Raw genomic sequence first — 17,527 nt, 5'->3', positions numbered from 1 at the left:
GGCGTTGTCGGTGAATCACGATAGCAAATATCCTTCAACTTTCCCCACAGAAATAAATCCGTGGATGTCATATCCGGTAAACATGCGGGTGCTTCGACGACCAATCCACCCGTCATGAAATGTACTGTTCAATATCGCTTCAACTGCACGCGAGCTATGTGCCGGACATCCATCATGTTGGATGTACATCGCCATTCTGTCATGCAGTGAAACATCTTGTAGTAACATCGGTAGAACACTACGTAGGGAATCAACATACATTGCACCATTTAGATTACCATCGATAAAATGGGGGGCAATTATCCTTCCTCCCATAATGCCGCACCATACATTAACCCGCCAAGGTCGCTGATGTTCCACCTGTCGCAGCCATCGTGGATTTTCCGTTGCCCAATAGTGCATATTATGCCGGTTAAGTTACCGCTGTTGGTAAATGACGCTTCGTCGATAAATAGAACGCCTGCAAAAAATTTGTCGTCGTCCCGAAATTTCTCTTGTGCCCAGTGGCAGAACTGTACATGACGTTCAAAGCGGTCGCCATGCAATTCCTGGCGCATAGAAATATGGTACGGGTGCAATAGATGTTGATGTAGCATTCTCAACACCGACGTTTTTGACATTCCAGATTCTCGCACAATTTGTCTGCTACTGATGTGCGGATTGGCCGCGACAGCAGCTAAAACACCTGCTTCGGCATCATCATTTGTTGCAGGTCGTGGTTGACGTTTCACATGTGGTTGAACACTTCCTGTTTTCTTAAATAACGTAACTATCCAGCGAACGGTCTGGACACTTGGATGATGTCGTCCAGGATACCCAGCAGCGTACACAGCACACGCCCGTTGGGCATTTTGATCACAACAGCCATACATCAACATGATATCGACCTTTACAGCAATTGGTAAACGGTTCATTTTAACACGGGTAATGTATCACGAAGCAAATACCGTTCGCACTATCGGAATATTACGTGATACCACTTATACGTTTGTGACTATTACAGCACCATCTATCGCAAAGCGAAAAAAGTGGCCAACTAAATCATTCATATTTCGTTACGTACTACACGAATATGTAACAAAATTGAGGTTCCTATTTTTAAAAAAACGCAGTTGATATCCGTTTGACCTATGGCAGCGCAATCTAGCGGGCTGACCATTGCGCCATCTGGTTTCCCCCTTCAAGCTAGACAAGTTTCGTTCTTTGTAGTTATCGATTATATGTATATCGATCGTATACACTACCAGGTCATATCATAAAATTAGTTTTCCTATAAATGGCATTAAAGGCATGTACAAAGTAACATTACTACTTATTCTTATAAGGTTCCAGTAATCGATGACTGTCGTGTCAGCTAAAGAAACGATAGTATAAAATGTAATAATTCAGCATCTTAAGGAATTTTTCTTTTAATCGTGTTTACAACTAATTTCGGTTCTAAACTATCTGATTCATGTTTCTGGACACTTGTAAGTAAGCTGTTTATGTTTTCTCTATGTAAGTAAGCTGTTTATGTTTTCTCTATGTAAGTAGGCTGTTTATGTTTTCTTTATGTAAGTAGGCTGTTTATGTTTTCTCTATGTAAGTAGGCTGTTTATGTTTTCTTATTGGCAATGTTACGTAGCGCTCAATATGAAAATCACTGGCTGTGCTGTGTGCAGTCTGTGGCTGCTTTGCATTGTTGTAATACTCGCCATTGTAGTGTTAGGCAGCTGGCTGTGAACAGCGCGTAGCGTTGGGCAGTTGGAGGTGAGCCGCCAGCAGTGGTGGATGTGGGCAGAGAGATGGCGGAGATTTGTAATTTGTCATGAACTGCTATATTTATATATGATGATATCAAGGTAAATACATTGCTCGTTCTCTATTAATATCTTTCATTTGCTAACTATCCCTATCAGTAGTTAGTGCCTTCCATAGTTTGAATCTTTTATTTAGCTGGCAGTAGTGGCGCTCGCTGTATTGCAGTAGCTTGTGCAGCGAAGATTTTTGTGAGGTAAGTGATTTGTGAAAGGTATAGTTTAATGTTAGTCAGGGCCATTCTTTTGCAGGGATCTTTGATAGTCAGATTGCGTTGCGCTAAAAAAATATTGTGTGTCAGTATAAGCACAGTCTCATATATAAATTGTTCAAAGGGGATGTTTCATATGTCGACCCTTAGCCTAGGATACCTCACTGGAATCTTCTGATTTTTTCTTGTAGTTTGTGTGATTAGTGTAGATTTTGTTTATTGCTAGCGCGTAATTGTAGAGAAAATCTCCTTTGTAGTTGCAGTCTTTCATTATTGTACAGTAAAACAGTTGTGGCATGCATATAGATTTGCACCAAGTATTTCGCAGCTGTAATTAACTAGATATTATTTTCAGTGTTATGTTAATGTGTTCTCTTATTTTTGCTCTTCAAATTGTGTTTTTCTGTGTTGTCGTGTGAAATACTGTGACAATAATGGCGTGTGAAAAACGTAATACTAGGCTCCAAAGTAAACTGAGAAATGACAGTGAAAATGAAAGTAGTGTGTTAGCGCCACCGAGTAATGAATTTACTAATGTTCAAAGTAGTAATTTGGTAACTGTGCACAGGGAAATGGAGCGGGCGTCAAACAATGGCGTGGACAGTGAAACAATTAGTGAAGAGGGAAGCATTATCGATCGATCGGTCGGCAATAGCTCGCCTCAGGAAGCCGAAATGACACGACACGATCTCGCAAATACTGTAGATTCAGGTTTTGGATCCTCACCGTTTTCTCAAATAAGTCAAGACACATTTTCTGCTTGTCAAATTGTGAATGTTTCCGGTGTAAATTCACTGCCGAAAAGCACTGAGGAACATGTTTCAGACACCAGTGCATTGTTATTACAATTAATGCAACAAATGGGACAAAAGCTTGAAAAGTTAGACACAATGGAACAAAATCTTAAAAAGTTAGACTCATTGGAGCAAACTCTTGAACGAACACGTGAGGATTTAACTGCTGAGTTACATCACATTGAATCGAAATGTCAAAAAGTCTGTAATGACGTAAAAACACAAATTTGTGAGCATTTCCAACCTATTTTTTCGCGTCATGAAAATGCACTACAGAATCACGAAGCAGCCATAAAAGAACTGCAAACTATTGTTCATGAAAATCATGAGACCTTGCAAGCAAAATTTGACTCAGTTGCATCTACCGATACGGTTATGCAACTTGCAAAAACTCAGGAAAACTTAAAGGTCACAGTAGACACGATTGCAACACCGGACACTCTGAAACTTGGTTCAGAAAAACATAGAGAGGAAATGATTTCACTATCGGATAAAGTAGCCGAACTTTCGGATCAATTCACTAACTTATCTACAAAGGTAGATGATGATCTGAATGACACAACACCTGTAGCCTTCATGGACACTGAAGAGTATGAACAAATTAGAAAATTCAAACAAAATCAAAATCAAATCAATACACAGTACAAAAGAGAAATCCGCGAAGTGCAAGATCAGTTGGCACAAGTAGTACAAGAATTACGTATTTCAGAGGACACTCGCGCCCCAATACGGGAAGAGGGACATACAAATACGGAACAGACACAAAATAACAACACAGGGCACTTCGGAAATTGTGAAAGAAGTTGGCAAGGTACGCCGAATTTTGAGATGGAACCGCCGAAACGACGTAACAATGACCGACATGCGACTCGCCGACATGATGATTTTGACTATAAGCTGTTCATTACTACACGTAAATTCAAAACATTTAAGAATTCTGGCAACGACATTCATCCACAAGCATGGCTCCATCAATTCTCTCATTGTTTTCCTCCCAACTGGTCGTTAGAACACAGATTAGAATTTATGTGTGGCTACTTAGAGAATGAACCAGCTGTAAGAATGCGATCGGTCATTCACGATTGCCACAGTGAGGGTGAATTTTACCATGCCTTCCTCTCAGCATATTGGTCTCAAGCTACACAAGACCGTGTAAAACATAACATCATAATGATGAAACACTTCGAACAATCTGAATTTTCCAGTCTTGTGAAATATTTTTAAGACATGTTGCACAAGAATCAATACCTGTCAAACCCATACAGCCCCTCAGAACTCATCCGCATTTGCTTAATCAAAATGCCTAAACATTTACGACACATTATTTTGGCAGGACGTTGCAAAGACGACATTGATGCTTTTCAGGGACTGTTACAAGAATTAGAAATTGACACTGACAATCGCGGAACGCGAAACCAGGAACACAACAATTACAGGTCACATCCGTCGCAAATCCGCGATGAAAGAAGTAATAACTGGACACGACAAGGCTATTCTCACAACACAAATCGTGACCAAAATAGACACCACCCGTATGACAACCATTGGCAGAGTAGTAATAACTACAGGGAAAGATCACCTCTCCGTGGTAATGACTATCACAGAGACAATCAGAGAAACAGACAATATGGGAACCAAAATAAGTATTATCAGGGGAGACAGAATAACTTTAGACGCAACGGTCTAGCGCGCAGTTTCGATTCAGGGAGAAATTCTCCACCACATGACCGACAAACAAGAAACTATGTAAACTACCGACAAAACGACAGACGTGAATTTCATCAGAACTGGCGGGATTCTAACAGAGAAGGGCCCTCTCGTCACGGTGAATTTGTAGAAGTTAGGTCTCCAAATCCCAATAACGACGCGCGCCAACAAAGAGACAATAGGCAATGACTCATACCGCAGGCAGCCACAAAACGCACGTATGAAACTAACGACGCAGCTGCCGTAGCTAGTAATTACGTAAAAATGGAAGACTTTAGGGACATCTTACTCCAAGAACACGACGTAAAACATAACAACATTGCATATCCTGTGATTCACATTACAGTAAATGACGTAAAATTTACGGCAGTACTTGACTCTGGCAGTCCCATTTCAGTAATCAGTGAAACAGCCTTTAGCAAATGCAACAAATCGAACGATTGCCCCACACTTCCGTTACGTAAGATTAAATTACAAGGTGCAATCTTTGGAAAAAGTGTAGATGTACGCCAACAAACCAATTTAGAATTCTTTTGTCAAAGCCACAGCTTCTCTATGAACTTTCCCATTGTTCCATTATTGTCGACGGAAATTATATTGGGAGTAGACTTTTTGAATGAATACAAAGCAATCTTAAACTTTCACACGATGCTGAAATAGGTTTAGAGAAAGAAGGTAAGTCAATAGCTTTGAAATTTGAAGACTGGCTCTCAAACCATGACGAGGAAATTAATCGGCTTTACCTTCTGTTAGACAACAGTTCGGACTTTTCTACGGAACTAGACACTAACAATCACTCTGCAAGTACTGACAGGGATGATATCGACGGCGCATTTGACATTAATAAGTTAATTCAGAATAAAATTCAAACAATTGAGAATTGTAATGACACTGATAGGCAGGACCTTTTTGAGATTTTACAAGCACATTCCTCAGTTTTTACTCATAAAACAGGAACAATCAAGGGATTTCAATACCAATTTCGTGTTCGTGAGCATACTAAATTTTGTGTTAGACCATATGTAATTCCAGCACATTATAGGGACCGTGTTAGAACAGAAATACAATCTATGCTTGACGAGGGCATTATTGAGCCTGCAGTAAGCTCATACAACAATCCATTACATGTTGTTGAAAAGAAAAATGGATCGATCAGACTTGTCTTAGATTCGAGACAAATCAATACTATCATTATTCCTGAAACAGACAGGCCGCAGACGATGGAAGAACTTCTTCAAAATTTTAATGGTGTAAAAGTGTTGTCTTCCATTGATCTCAGATCCAGCTTTTATCAGATCGAACTTCATCCAGAATGCAGAAAATACACAGCTTTCCTTTGTTCGGCGTTTGTTATCAGTTTCGGAAACTTCCCTTTGGTTTGAACATTTCTTCAGCAGCATTTATTCGCGGGCTAAATTCCATATTACCTGAGTTCTTAAAACGTCACATCACCTTATATGTGGACGATATTCTAATAGCGGAAGCTTCATGGGAACAACATAATCGCATCCTCAACAGTCTGTTACGTATTTTTGCAGAATCTGGAATTACAGTTAACTTGGAAAAGTCTGAATTCGGTAGGTCAAAGGTGAGGTTTTTGGGACATATTATTTCTTCTGAAGGCATTCAGCCGGATCCTGAAAAGTTAGAAGCAATCAGAGCCATTCCAGTTCCATCCACAAAAAGACAAGTCCGCAGTTTTCTAGGTCTCGTAAATTTTTACCGTCGTTTTCTGAATATTCAAATTCTAGTTACACCAAAACTTTGTTCTCTCACTGGAAAAAATACTATTTGGAACTGGGACGAACAAGCACAGTTGGAATTCAATTCTTTGAAAGAATCGCTACTTAACGCGCCAATACTAGCACATCCAGATCTGTCACAAGATTTCTGCCTTAGCACGGATTCTTCTAAAGTCGGTCTTGGTGCCCATTTATTTCAAGAAGCCATAGAAAATGACACTACCGTTCAGAAAACCATTGCTTTTGCTAGCCGAGTGCTAACAAAATCTGAAAAAAATTATTCCGTTACTGAATTAGAAGCTTTAGCTATCGTTTGGGCATTTAACAAATTCCGTTTCTTTCTTTCTGGTAAGCACGTAAAAGTATACAGTGATCATCGTGCATTACAATTTCTTATGTCTTCAAAATTAAATCATGACAGGTTAAAACGTTGGGCATTGTTTCTGCAAGAATTCCGCTTCACAATAGTCTACATTCCCGGCAAGGAGAACATTGTTGCGGACGCACTGTCACGCGCACCGGCTGGGCTTGAGAAAAGTACCACAGAAGGCAACCTCGAGAAAAATTTCAGTATTCTTTACATTCAGAAAGTCGCCTTTGAAAACTTCATCACCACATCTTTAAAGGACATTGCTCATGAACAAGATAAAGATCCGATTTGGAAAGACATCAAGAGCAAATGGCATGAAAAGACACACACACAGATTCGGCATTATTACCTGGTTAGAAACAACATACTCTTCAAACGCTGCACTGTTGATGACAAGCTATGGGTACTTTGCATTCCAGACGATTTTGTTAATAAGCTCATTTGGTACATTCATTTCAGCTACGCACATTTTGGCCCACGAAAATGTTATCATATTCTTCGAACGACTTGTTATTTTAACAATATGGAAAAGCGAATTCGAAGAGTCTTGTCTATTTGTAAACTTTGTCAAAAGGCGAAACCATCTACTGTCTCACATCGTGCTCCGTTGTTTCCTATTATTCCTGCTAAATTAAAAGAATTTGCTGCTGTTGATCTCTTGGGACCGCTTGTCAGAACATCCAATGGATTTTCGTACGTTCTAGTCGCTGTTGAACTTACTTCAAAATTTGTTTCTTTCACTCCGTTACGTAAAGCCACTGGACGGTCTGTATCCAACGCCTTTGTTAAAAATTTCTTACGTGAAGTTGGACACGTTAGTAAAGTCATTTCAGATAACGGACCGCAATTCAGATCTGCTGTTTGGTCACGCATGCTTCGCAACCATAAAATCAAACCTGTTTTTATTTCATTGTACTCACCACATTGCAACCCGTCTGAACGGATTATGAAAGAAATCAATAAGCTTTGCAGACTTTATTGTCACAGAAAGCATCAGCATTGGGACAGATATTTACACTTATTTCAAAACGTGCTGAATGAAATGCCTCACGACTCCACTGCTTTACCACCTACTCTTGTACTGAAGAATGAAGAACCACCGAACAGAATCAGAGAGCTTGTACCTTTCCCGAATACACGTAAACTTCGACACAAAGACATAATTGATTTGGCTCTTAAAAATATAAAATCTGCAGCAGACAAAAGGAGAAAACTACACGGTAAAGCAAATGCAAAGAAATTGTATATTGGTCAGAAAGTTCTCATTAAAGCTCATTCATTGTCACATAAGAAGAAACACTTGAGTCACAAATTCTTTCTAGTTTACAATGGACCTTACAGAATCCGACGTATACCACATGATAATTGCGTTGAAGTTGAAACTCTGCGTACTAGGAAGAGTAAAGGTTTACACCACATTTCTCATGTAAAACCATTTATTGACAGATAATCTGCCTTTTAACTTTGTCTTTGCCATAAAACGTTTCACTTCACGTTACTAGTATGCTTAAGAAACTGTTAACATACAACAATGTTTGAAGTACAATATCCAATCAAGAACCAAGAGAACTTATTTAAACAGAAATGACGAATGCATTGTTATAGTGAACAGACGTCACAGTGTTATTGTGTGTGTACATTCTTGCTTGTTTGTTGCACAATTACGTAACGACTATAAGGCTCACATACTTAGAACATTTACCAGTACTGCTAATGAGATTTTAATGCAACATTTTGGTTTATTTGAAAATACATTCTGAATTAATGTGCTTTCTGAGAGATACCAGATGACACAGAGGTTAGTTTATGTGACAGCTACACGGTTTTATCACGACGCTACTAATGAGTGACAATTTACAATGTTGCTTTTGCAGTGTATCTGTTTATATCTGCACAGTTTTTCTGAATTCTTCTGGAAAGTAAAACATGTTTTAGTAGTAACTTTTGTGGTACAGCAACAATGAGATTGTCTTTTCCGTAGCACAACAATACGTTACAGCACAGTACTTTCTTCATCACGGCAATAAGCGTAATAACTAAGTTATCTATACATAAAGCATTTCACTTTTGTTTATCATGAGGTAAGTACATTGACTTCTGCAGAACTTGGCTTTCAGAGGACGATAAGTACGACACTTCCACAGAATTATCTTACAGCAAGACGCACATTTAGCGCTACAGGACACGCATTTGAGAGATTTTGTACTTAAGCCATTTATTTTTCAAGATTTTTGAATTACAAAGAAAGTTTTCCATGATATATTTCATTCTATTCCTGTAATCTGTAACACCTGAGGGTATAATTACATTAATCCTCAGGGGGGTACACGTCTACTTTGTGTACCATGTGTGTGGCAACCACAAGGAACCCTAGCTAATATGGTATTTGCTTATACAACTTTACACATCGGTACCATATTTCTCTAACACACAAATTACACAGCTATCTGATCATGTAACTGAGGGAGACAAACACTTATTTTACTATATCAGTGACAGATGTTTACGTAATTACACCGTTGGATAACTTCACACTTACGAAATTGTATTTTGTCTGTACTGTGTGAACTCTTCATATTTTTTCGGAACCATTGTGATACTATGAGAGCTTTGAATGATGTATTTGGTATGAGATCATGATTTTTAAAGTACGTTTGAGGCAGCTGACACTTTTGACATGAGCAGAGAATTTTTTTAGGTTTTGACATTATTGCAGAAAGCTACGACGTTTTTGAGATTTGACTGAGGTGTTATGATGTTATTATTACGACGACGATGTGTATTATGCTGTTGAGGTATGTTTATGATCAATAAGATGATGATACCGTATCTGAGGAATTTGATTATGCTACATGTTTCTCAGGATGAAATATTGAAGAAGTGTCGACGAATATGTATATGTATAATAAGGTAAGGAATAATGAATAGTGGTTAGGGACTCTGATTTATGAAAAGGATGTTGGAAACCAAGAAACGTACTTTAAGAGTTATGAAATGTGTGTGTATATGCGTGAATGTATTACAATGCAGACGAAAATTTTTTTGGACACTGTTATATCAATAGCATTTTGTTTCTACAGATTTGTAACGCAAATTCTTGACCTGTGAAATATTTTTATATCAGACTGTCACTTTAGCGGTAAATATTTCCGTAAGAAAGTTAAGTGACCACCTGCACGTAATGCGTCGCGGGCACCCAGCTGTGTCAGACGCCTGGAGAAAAAGCCATTATTGCGAGCCCTTTTCAGCGGCACAGGTAGAAAAAAAAAGAAAGGGAAGGCCATTGTACGCGCTACTGACATCTCCTTGTTGAAAGCATACTGTGGAGCTCGTAATTTATGATATTTACTGAAATGCCTAATGAAACGATGAGAAACATTTCACAGCTATTGTCTTGGTAGTTAAGAAAAATGCCATATGGCTTGCTTTATGTATTTATTTACACATTTTGTTTAATATCAAGTTTCTAGCTGCACTGCAGCAATGGTTAAAATAAAATTTAATATATGTACTAATATAAATATTTTATGCCTACAGATCCAGTAAATAATTTTATGATCCATCCAAAACAAATGAGGGAGCCCAAAAAGAAATTTCCCTTCACAGGAATTGCATAAATAATTTTTTTACGATTTGGTAACTTATCTACTAGCGTAAGTTTTTGTGATGCATCACTCTAATGTTAAGATGTGACATAGGTATTAGACATGGCCATTTTAGTGTAATATTTTTTCTGCTTGCGCTATGTGATGTTTAGGTATAAGTTGCTGCTGTTTGCCAGGCATAGTGTTATTGAATTTGACTTTTGCTCATTTATGCTGCTAGCTTTGCCAATTTGCATTTTTTTGCATTGCTGTTTGTGTTGATTTGTTATGTGATGCTGCATTGCCTCGTCCCTTAGTTTAGCATCTGATCTCAGTAGATTTAAGTTAGGTTAAGAGGGGGTAGCCTCTAAGAGAATGAGTTGCGATGAATTGGAAGAAATGCATTGAGAAAACAGGTTTAGGTAGGATTTTCTTGGAAATAAATGTTGAGGTAAGAAATGTGTGAACATATAAATACAGAAAGCATGCTTGGATAGAATTTTTTTGGTGGAAACAAAGGATGAAATAAGAGGAAAGATATATGAAGTTTTGGGTTGGACTGCAGTACCAAATGTTACACTGAAAACGAACCCTGTCCTTTCCTATTGGTGTTATCCCACTATGTGTTTGTGTACCCTTGTGTATTTGTTTTCTTCCTGTCTCTGTGTAGTTTCATAGAATTTTTTTCTTCTTTTAATATTAAGCTACATTCACTATGATGAGGAATACTGTTATCCTCAAATATAATTGGCATTAATAATATGTTATTTACTTTGTAAAGATATTAGACATTATTCATTCTGTTTAAATGCTCATGTGTGAAGTTGATGTTTCGCAAGTTATTCTGATCTTCTATGTATGTACTCATGTCATAATTCCTGTAACACTGATGTATATGTCTATTTCTATTCTTTTGTAAAGCCTGTACTACAAATGTTATCTATATTGTTATGTTTTTAATGATGTATTTTGTACCTTTGTTATTGTATTCTTATGTTATAAAATTGTAATTGTCACCAGTTCATGATATGATTAACTTGTTAGTTACATTTCACTGCACACGTTTCTGTTGGTCATAGTATATTGACAATATGTGAGAAGTAGGGACTGATAGTGTTTGCACGTGTGTTGGTAATTCAGCAAGGGACTGGATAACAGCATTGCTGGTTCTAAGGACAATTAAAAGAAAAACTTTCTGAGTGCACAAGTGGTGGTTTATGGACTTGCTATATTCTCTGCAAGAATCTTCGATGGTGATTGTGCACCTGCACAGTCGCAACGGATGGCTGCTGGCCGTCTATACCAGGACTACAGTGGGTCTGCTCTGTGATGACCTACCTACCAATATTCTTCAAAACTTCGAATGACTCTGCTGTGGGTTTGCTCCATTGTGGCCCATTACCTGTCAGCATGTCAAGAGTCAGCACTGTCTTTCCATTGGATGGACAACACTACTTCTTCAAGACAGCATGGAAATCCACTACTTCTGTGTGCATTTTCTATTACTGTTCAGACTTTGAAAAAAAAAAGGAAAAACACTGTCATTTTACTGTGATGAATCAGGACTGTCTTTATAGACTGTGAGAAAATTTTAGCTTTTGACCAACATTGTATCAATAAGTGTGTGCATTTGATTTCTTTGTTATTGTAATTATGTAAAATTTTTTCAAATCTGTATTGGCCACTGCCCAACCCAATTTGTAAAATTTTTTGTGGGGAGCATGGGGGCTATGTAAGTAAGCTGTTTATGTTTTCTCTATGTAAGTAAGCTGTTTATGTTTTCTCTATGTAAGTAGGCTGTTTATGTTTTCTTTATGTAAGTAGGCTGTTTATGTTTTCTCTATGTAAGTAGGCTGTTTATGTTTTCTTATTGGCAATGTTACGTAGCGCTCAATATGAAAATCACTGGCTGTGCTGTGTGCAGTCTGTGGCTGCTTTGCATTGTTGTAATACTCGCCATTGTAGTGTTAGGCAGCTGGCTGTGAACAGCGCGTAGCGTTGGGCAGTTGGAGGTGAGCCGCCAGCAGTGGTGGATGTGGGCAGAGAGATGGCGGAGATTTGTAATTTGTCATGAACTGCTATATTTATATATGATGATATCAAGGTAAATACATTGCTCGTTCTCTATTAATATCTTTCATTTGCTAACTATCCCTATCAGTAGTTAGTGCCTTCCATAGTTTGAATCTTTTATTTAGCTGGCAGTAGTGGCGCTCGCTGTATTGCAGTAGCTTGTGCAGCGAAGATTTTTGTGAGGTAAGTGATTTGTGAAAGGTATAGTTTAATGTTAGTCAGGGCCATTCTTTTGCAGGGATCTTTGATAGTCAGATTGCGTTGCGCTAAAAAAATATTGTGTGTCAGTATAAGCACAGTCTCATATATAAATTGTTCAAAGGGGATGTTTCACACTTACAAAGTTCATGGGTCCTCAGCATGTGTCGCATTAAACGCCCTAAATTGTAACCCTTTGGATAAATTGTCTGCTTGATGCGAAGTTTGCAAAATGCAAAATTAACGTAACATAATAACAGTAATAATAATATCGGGAACCAAATTAACGACCCATAAATGATGTAGGCCACACAGATATGTTTTGGTTAGAACAATGTTTATTCAGGAAGCAAAATGGTTCAAATGGCTCTGAGCACTATAGGACTTAACTTCTGAGGTCATCATTCCCCTAGAACTTAGAACTAATTAAACATAACTAACCTAAGGACATTACACACATCCATGCCCGAGGCAGGATTCGAACCTGCGACTGTAGCGGTCACTCGGCTCCAGACTGTAGCGCCTAGAACCGCACGGCAACTCCGGCCGGCAGCAAATGACGTAGCTGAAGGCTATGCTAAACTGTCGTCTCTGCAAATGAGAGCGTATGTAGACAGTGAACCATCGCTAGCAAAGTCGGCTGTCCAACTGGGACGAGTGCCAGGGAGTCTCTCTCTAAACTAGACCTGCCGTGTAGCGGCGCTCGGTCTGCAATCACTGATAGTGGTGACACGCGGGTCCGGCGTATATTAACGGACCGCGGCGGATTTAACTGCTACCACCGAGCAAGTGTGGTGTCTGGCGGTGACACCACACTATTTACATCGGCAACTGATTGCTGACTAACGGGCAACGCAGTTCCGTACACGGGACAAGTGCGAAACGAGACACTGCAGTTGCCATGTGCGAACGTGGAGGTGATGGAACGCTGGTTGTCGCACCCGAGCATCTTTTGTTACATGCGGGATATCGAGCACGGATTCACATTCAGAGAAAGATGTGGTTTTCTGTTATGATCACACACGAATGAGAAAATGAGGACAATTCTGGAGTCATCTGCGCATCCAAAGAAATATAAACTGTCAGCTGTACGTGGTTTCCTAACAGTCACATCCGAAATTCATAGCTTGTTATAGAATAACTAAACACTGCTACAGTGATTTGGTGCAGCCAAAACACACCTTCACTTTTATTTTGAAATTTCAGATATCTTGAGACTTATGCGCAAGGAAGTGTGGTGAGGATGGTTCGTGCTGGTTAAATCTTTTGCCTGTGAACACCTTGGTATTTACACATATTTGTTGCCCTTCGCTGTTCGTTTGTAGTCGATCACCTAATTTTACAGAATGACAAAGACTGCTAATCACACTAAAGTAGACTAAGTGTAATTTACAATTTTTGTATCCTAGTACACGACGCAACTGAGATCGCTCAGCAACGGGGGCGCCGATTCGCTGGGATCTGGTTGGCAACGCGTTGCCAGCGACTCACTTTGCAATCACGCCGTCTGCGGAGCAGTCTTTAATTACCAGGAAATGATTCGCTGTGGACCCATTACCAACTCTCGTCGGTAACGAGTCGCTCCGTGTGTAAACGGCGTTAGTATTGCACGCTGCTACCATCGCTGTCCTCCTGAAACTGGAGTTGTGGTTGGCTACTTCAGTGTCAATCCAGTAGTTCCGTGTTAGACTGCTTTCGTTGTGCGGTATTTCTCGCGGCCTGTACGCACACAGTTTTTTTTATTGCGAGCTGCCGAGACGATTCAGTAACGAGAAAAATAAGTGACGCTTTTAAACAGGTACTTATTTCAGCCGTTTTACCACCAGGAAAAAACATGCAGTTCCGCTGAGCCTTGGGTTCATTACATAAGGTCGTAAAATAAATATTCTTCGTCAGACTTATTCACAGTTATCTGAAAATGGAGACATAGTCAATCTAATGTTTAATAATTACTTACACCTTGTAGTACTTCTCTTCCAGCCGGCCGCGGTGGCCGTGCGGTTCTAGGCGCTGCAGTCCGGAACAGCGCTGCTGCTACGGTCGCAGGTTCGAATCCTGCCTCGGGCATGGATGTGTGTGATGTCCTTAGGTTAGTTAGGTACAAGTAGTTCTAAGTTCTAGGGGACTGATGACCTAAGATGTTAAGTCCCATAGTGCTCAGAGCCATTTTAACCATTTTTGAACTTCTCTTCCACGCCCACCCGGTTAGCCGGGCGGCCTAACGCACTGCTTTCCGAGCGGGAAGGCGTGCTGCATTCCGGCACGCATCCGCCCGGCGGATTAGTAATGAGGTCCGGTGTGCCTGCCATTTTGTGGATGGTTTTTAAGGCGGCTTTCCATCTGCCTCGGCGAATGTGGGCTGGTTCCCTTCCTTCCGCTTCAGTTACACTATGGCGGCGGTTGCTGTGCCAACTCTTTCTCCACGTACGCGTACACCATAATTACTCTAACACGTAAACATTGGGGTTACACTCGTCTGGTGTGAGGGGGGGGGGGGAGGATCTGGGGGGGAGGGGGTCCACTGGGGGCCGAACCGCACAATAACTCTGGGTTCGGTGTGGAGCGGCGGTGGGGTGAGTGGACTGCTGTAGCCTGTTGTGTAGTTGTGTACTACTGAGGTCTCCGGCGGGGAAGAGGCCTCTCCGTCGTTTCTAGGTCCCCAGTTCCATACAGTACAATACAATAGAATGCAATAGAATACAATACTTCTCTTCCACACGAGTAAAAAGAAACTAATTAGTCCCTCTTAAACACCTGTTTTCCTAGAGACTGTTCATTAAAGTAACACGAGGTACCGACACTGTGAAAGGGACTGCCCTATTTGCCATGACGGTTTTCAGGTAGTTACGGCCATAAAGGTGAATGAAGTTGAGAATTTGATAAATGTAATCCACCTCTGTAGCATCGATATAACACTATTCTCTGTAAGCCTGTTTCTGAAACCACAGATGCTTGTCAGAGAGGGTACGTCTTTTTCAGGGGAGTAGCAATGTGCGTTGCACAGTCTGGCTATGTGCTTCTTTTGAAAAGGAAGGAAGCTGGCCTGCCGTAATGTGGAGATAGCATTATTTGGAAAGGACATTGTGCTAATATTTTTTGAGGGAAGAAAATGAAGTTATATTAATAGAAGAACGTCAAAAGCACAATTTTTAAGGTAACGCAGTTTTTTGTATATTTTTGTTACAGTATAGCTTCTTACTGTTAGAACATTTCGTATGGCTGAGGTTTGCTGTAGAAATCGTATACTGCAACAAACGGTTTTGTCTTATAACTGAAACAAGTGACAATAAAAGTAACTGTACACAGGAAAGCTAGAAATATTTTGCTAATCTGTCAGGTGTGAGAACGTTATGAAAAAGGTGTAGTGTTTTCATGACTTAATGAAGCATAGTTATACTTCGAGTCTTGATCTTATTCATCAGTCATTAAGATTGGTTCCCCAGTTTCATTTACTTTCGTGACTTGTTTCCATAATCGCATTGCACATCGCGAGTCATGTACTGAGAAGCGTTTTTATTTATGAAAATTGGAATGATACCGTGTTGCATTGCAAATCGGAAGTACGGCAAATGAAATTTGGTTTTGGACAGTCATATCAATATTCCTAGTAGCAACAGGTTGCAGAGTAGACGAGCATTCCGTGCCCACAGGTATGCCAATAAATTTAATTACCATCAAAGTTCATGTCCATTGTAAGGCACAGTGACCGTCAGTGTGTTTTTGTGAGAATAGAAGTAGGCTTGATAACAGTAACGAATTCCAGTAAAGTACCATGTTGCGAATTTTCAGTGAGTTTTATATTTAAAGTCAGATGCGTTAATTTTAATGTCCATTTGCTGTGTGATTACAATAACAGTTCTGGTATAGCGATTGTTTACAAACTAAAGATAAAGATTAACTATATTCAGGGCCGACATTTTGATGTGAGTCCTCTTGTTTTACATTCAGATAGTATAAGTAAATTTCATTGAAAACGTATTGCTTTCTCGCAGGCGAATTGTTTGATGTAGTGGCTGCTCTGGATTTCCTATCGAGCAGTGTGTGCTCCACGTATTTACTTTCAAAGTTTTCACATAGCTCTGTTGTCCTGGACTGAGATTTACGTACTTCGATATCAAATTAGGTTTTACTCATTTCTTAGATTACAACTTGAAACTTACAAACACGAGTTTCAGTTTTACAAATTACTTTCAACTAATCCTGCACTGATCGGTAGCCTGCAGTGTTTGACACTATGCTAAACTAAGCTAAACCCGCGCGAACTACGTAGGCTCGCGATGGCGGCATTGATGCCAATCAGTAACTCGCATTCACTTGCGAAGGGAGGTATATCAGTGTCTCCTCTCCTTCCGAAGAGGCCGTGGAAGGCCCAACGGAACCGACCGGCCGCCGTATAATCCTCACCCCAATGGCGTCTCTGGATGCGGGTACGGAGGGGCATGTGGTCAGAAAACCGCTCTTCAGGCCGTATGTCAGTTTAGGAGACCGGAGCCGCCGCTTCTCAGTTAAGTAGCTCCTCAGTTTGCCTCACAAGGGTCGAGTGCACCCCGTTTGCCAACAGCATTCGGCAGACCGGATGGTCACCCATCCAAGTGCTATCCAGCCCAACAGCGCTTAACTTCGGTGATCTGACGGGAACGGGTGTTACCACTGTGGCAAGGCCGTTGGCACATATCAGTGTCGCTATCGTTTTAGCATCATTTCACTCGCAATAGTGTATGGTCTAAAACATATCTGACTGCAAACTACCTGCTGTCAAACGTTTTCATTACAGGTACACGTGGTTGGCAAATAGCATCATTTCACGATGACTGTTACGAATTACGGGAAGATAAATGTTTTATTAAGAAGCTAAGATGCTACGATACGATGTATAGAAAATTCAAACTTTCTTAACCGCATACCCTTTTTCAAAAGGCATTGAGGAACGTTATGGAATTAAAACGTGAAGCGAAACGAGAAGTCGGCCTTTTCACAGGGCAAGTAAAGATTTTAAGGAAAAAATAAGTTCTTAAAGCTACGTGATGTCTTATACACCACCCAGAGATTTT

General features: G+C 40.0%; 1 pseudogene; it reads right to left on the bottom strand.

Annotated features, from left to right (window-relative positions):
* Window positions 1-17,028: 17,028 nt before the first annotated feature.
* On the bottom strand, window positions 17,029-17,145 carry LOC124799842 (annotated as a pseudogene).
* Window positions 17,146-17,527: the final 382 nt, after the last annotated feature.

Source organism: Schistocerca piceifrons, chromosome 5 (genome assembly GCF_021461385.2).
Source record: "Schistocerca piceifrons isolate TAMUIC-IGC-003096 chromosome 5, iqSchPice1.1, whole genome shotgun sequence".
NCBI classification, from domain to species: domain Eukaryota; kingdom Metazoa; phylum Arthropoda; class Insecta; order Orthoptera; family Acrididae; genus Schistocerca; species Schistocerca piceifrons.
Note: the sequence above shows the minus strand (reverse complement) of the source record. Positions and strands in the feature narration are given on the sequence as shown.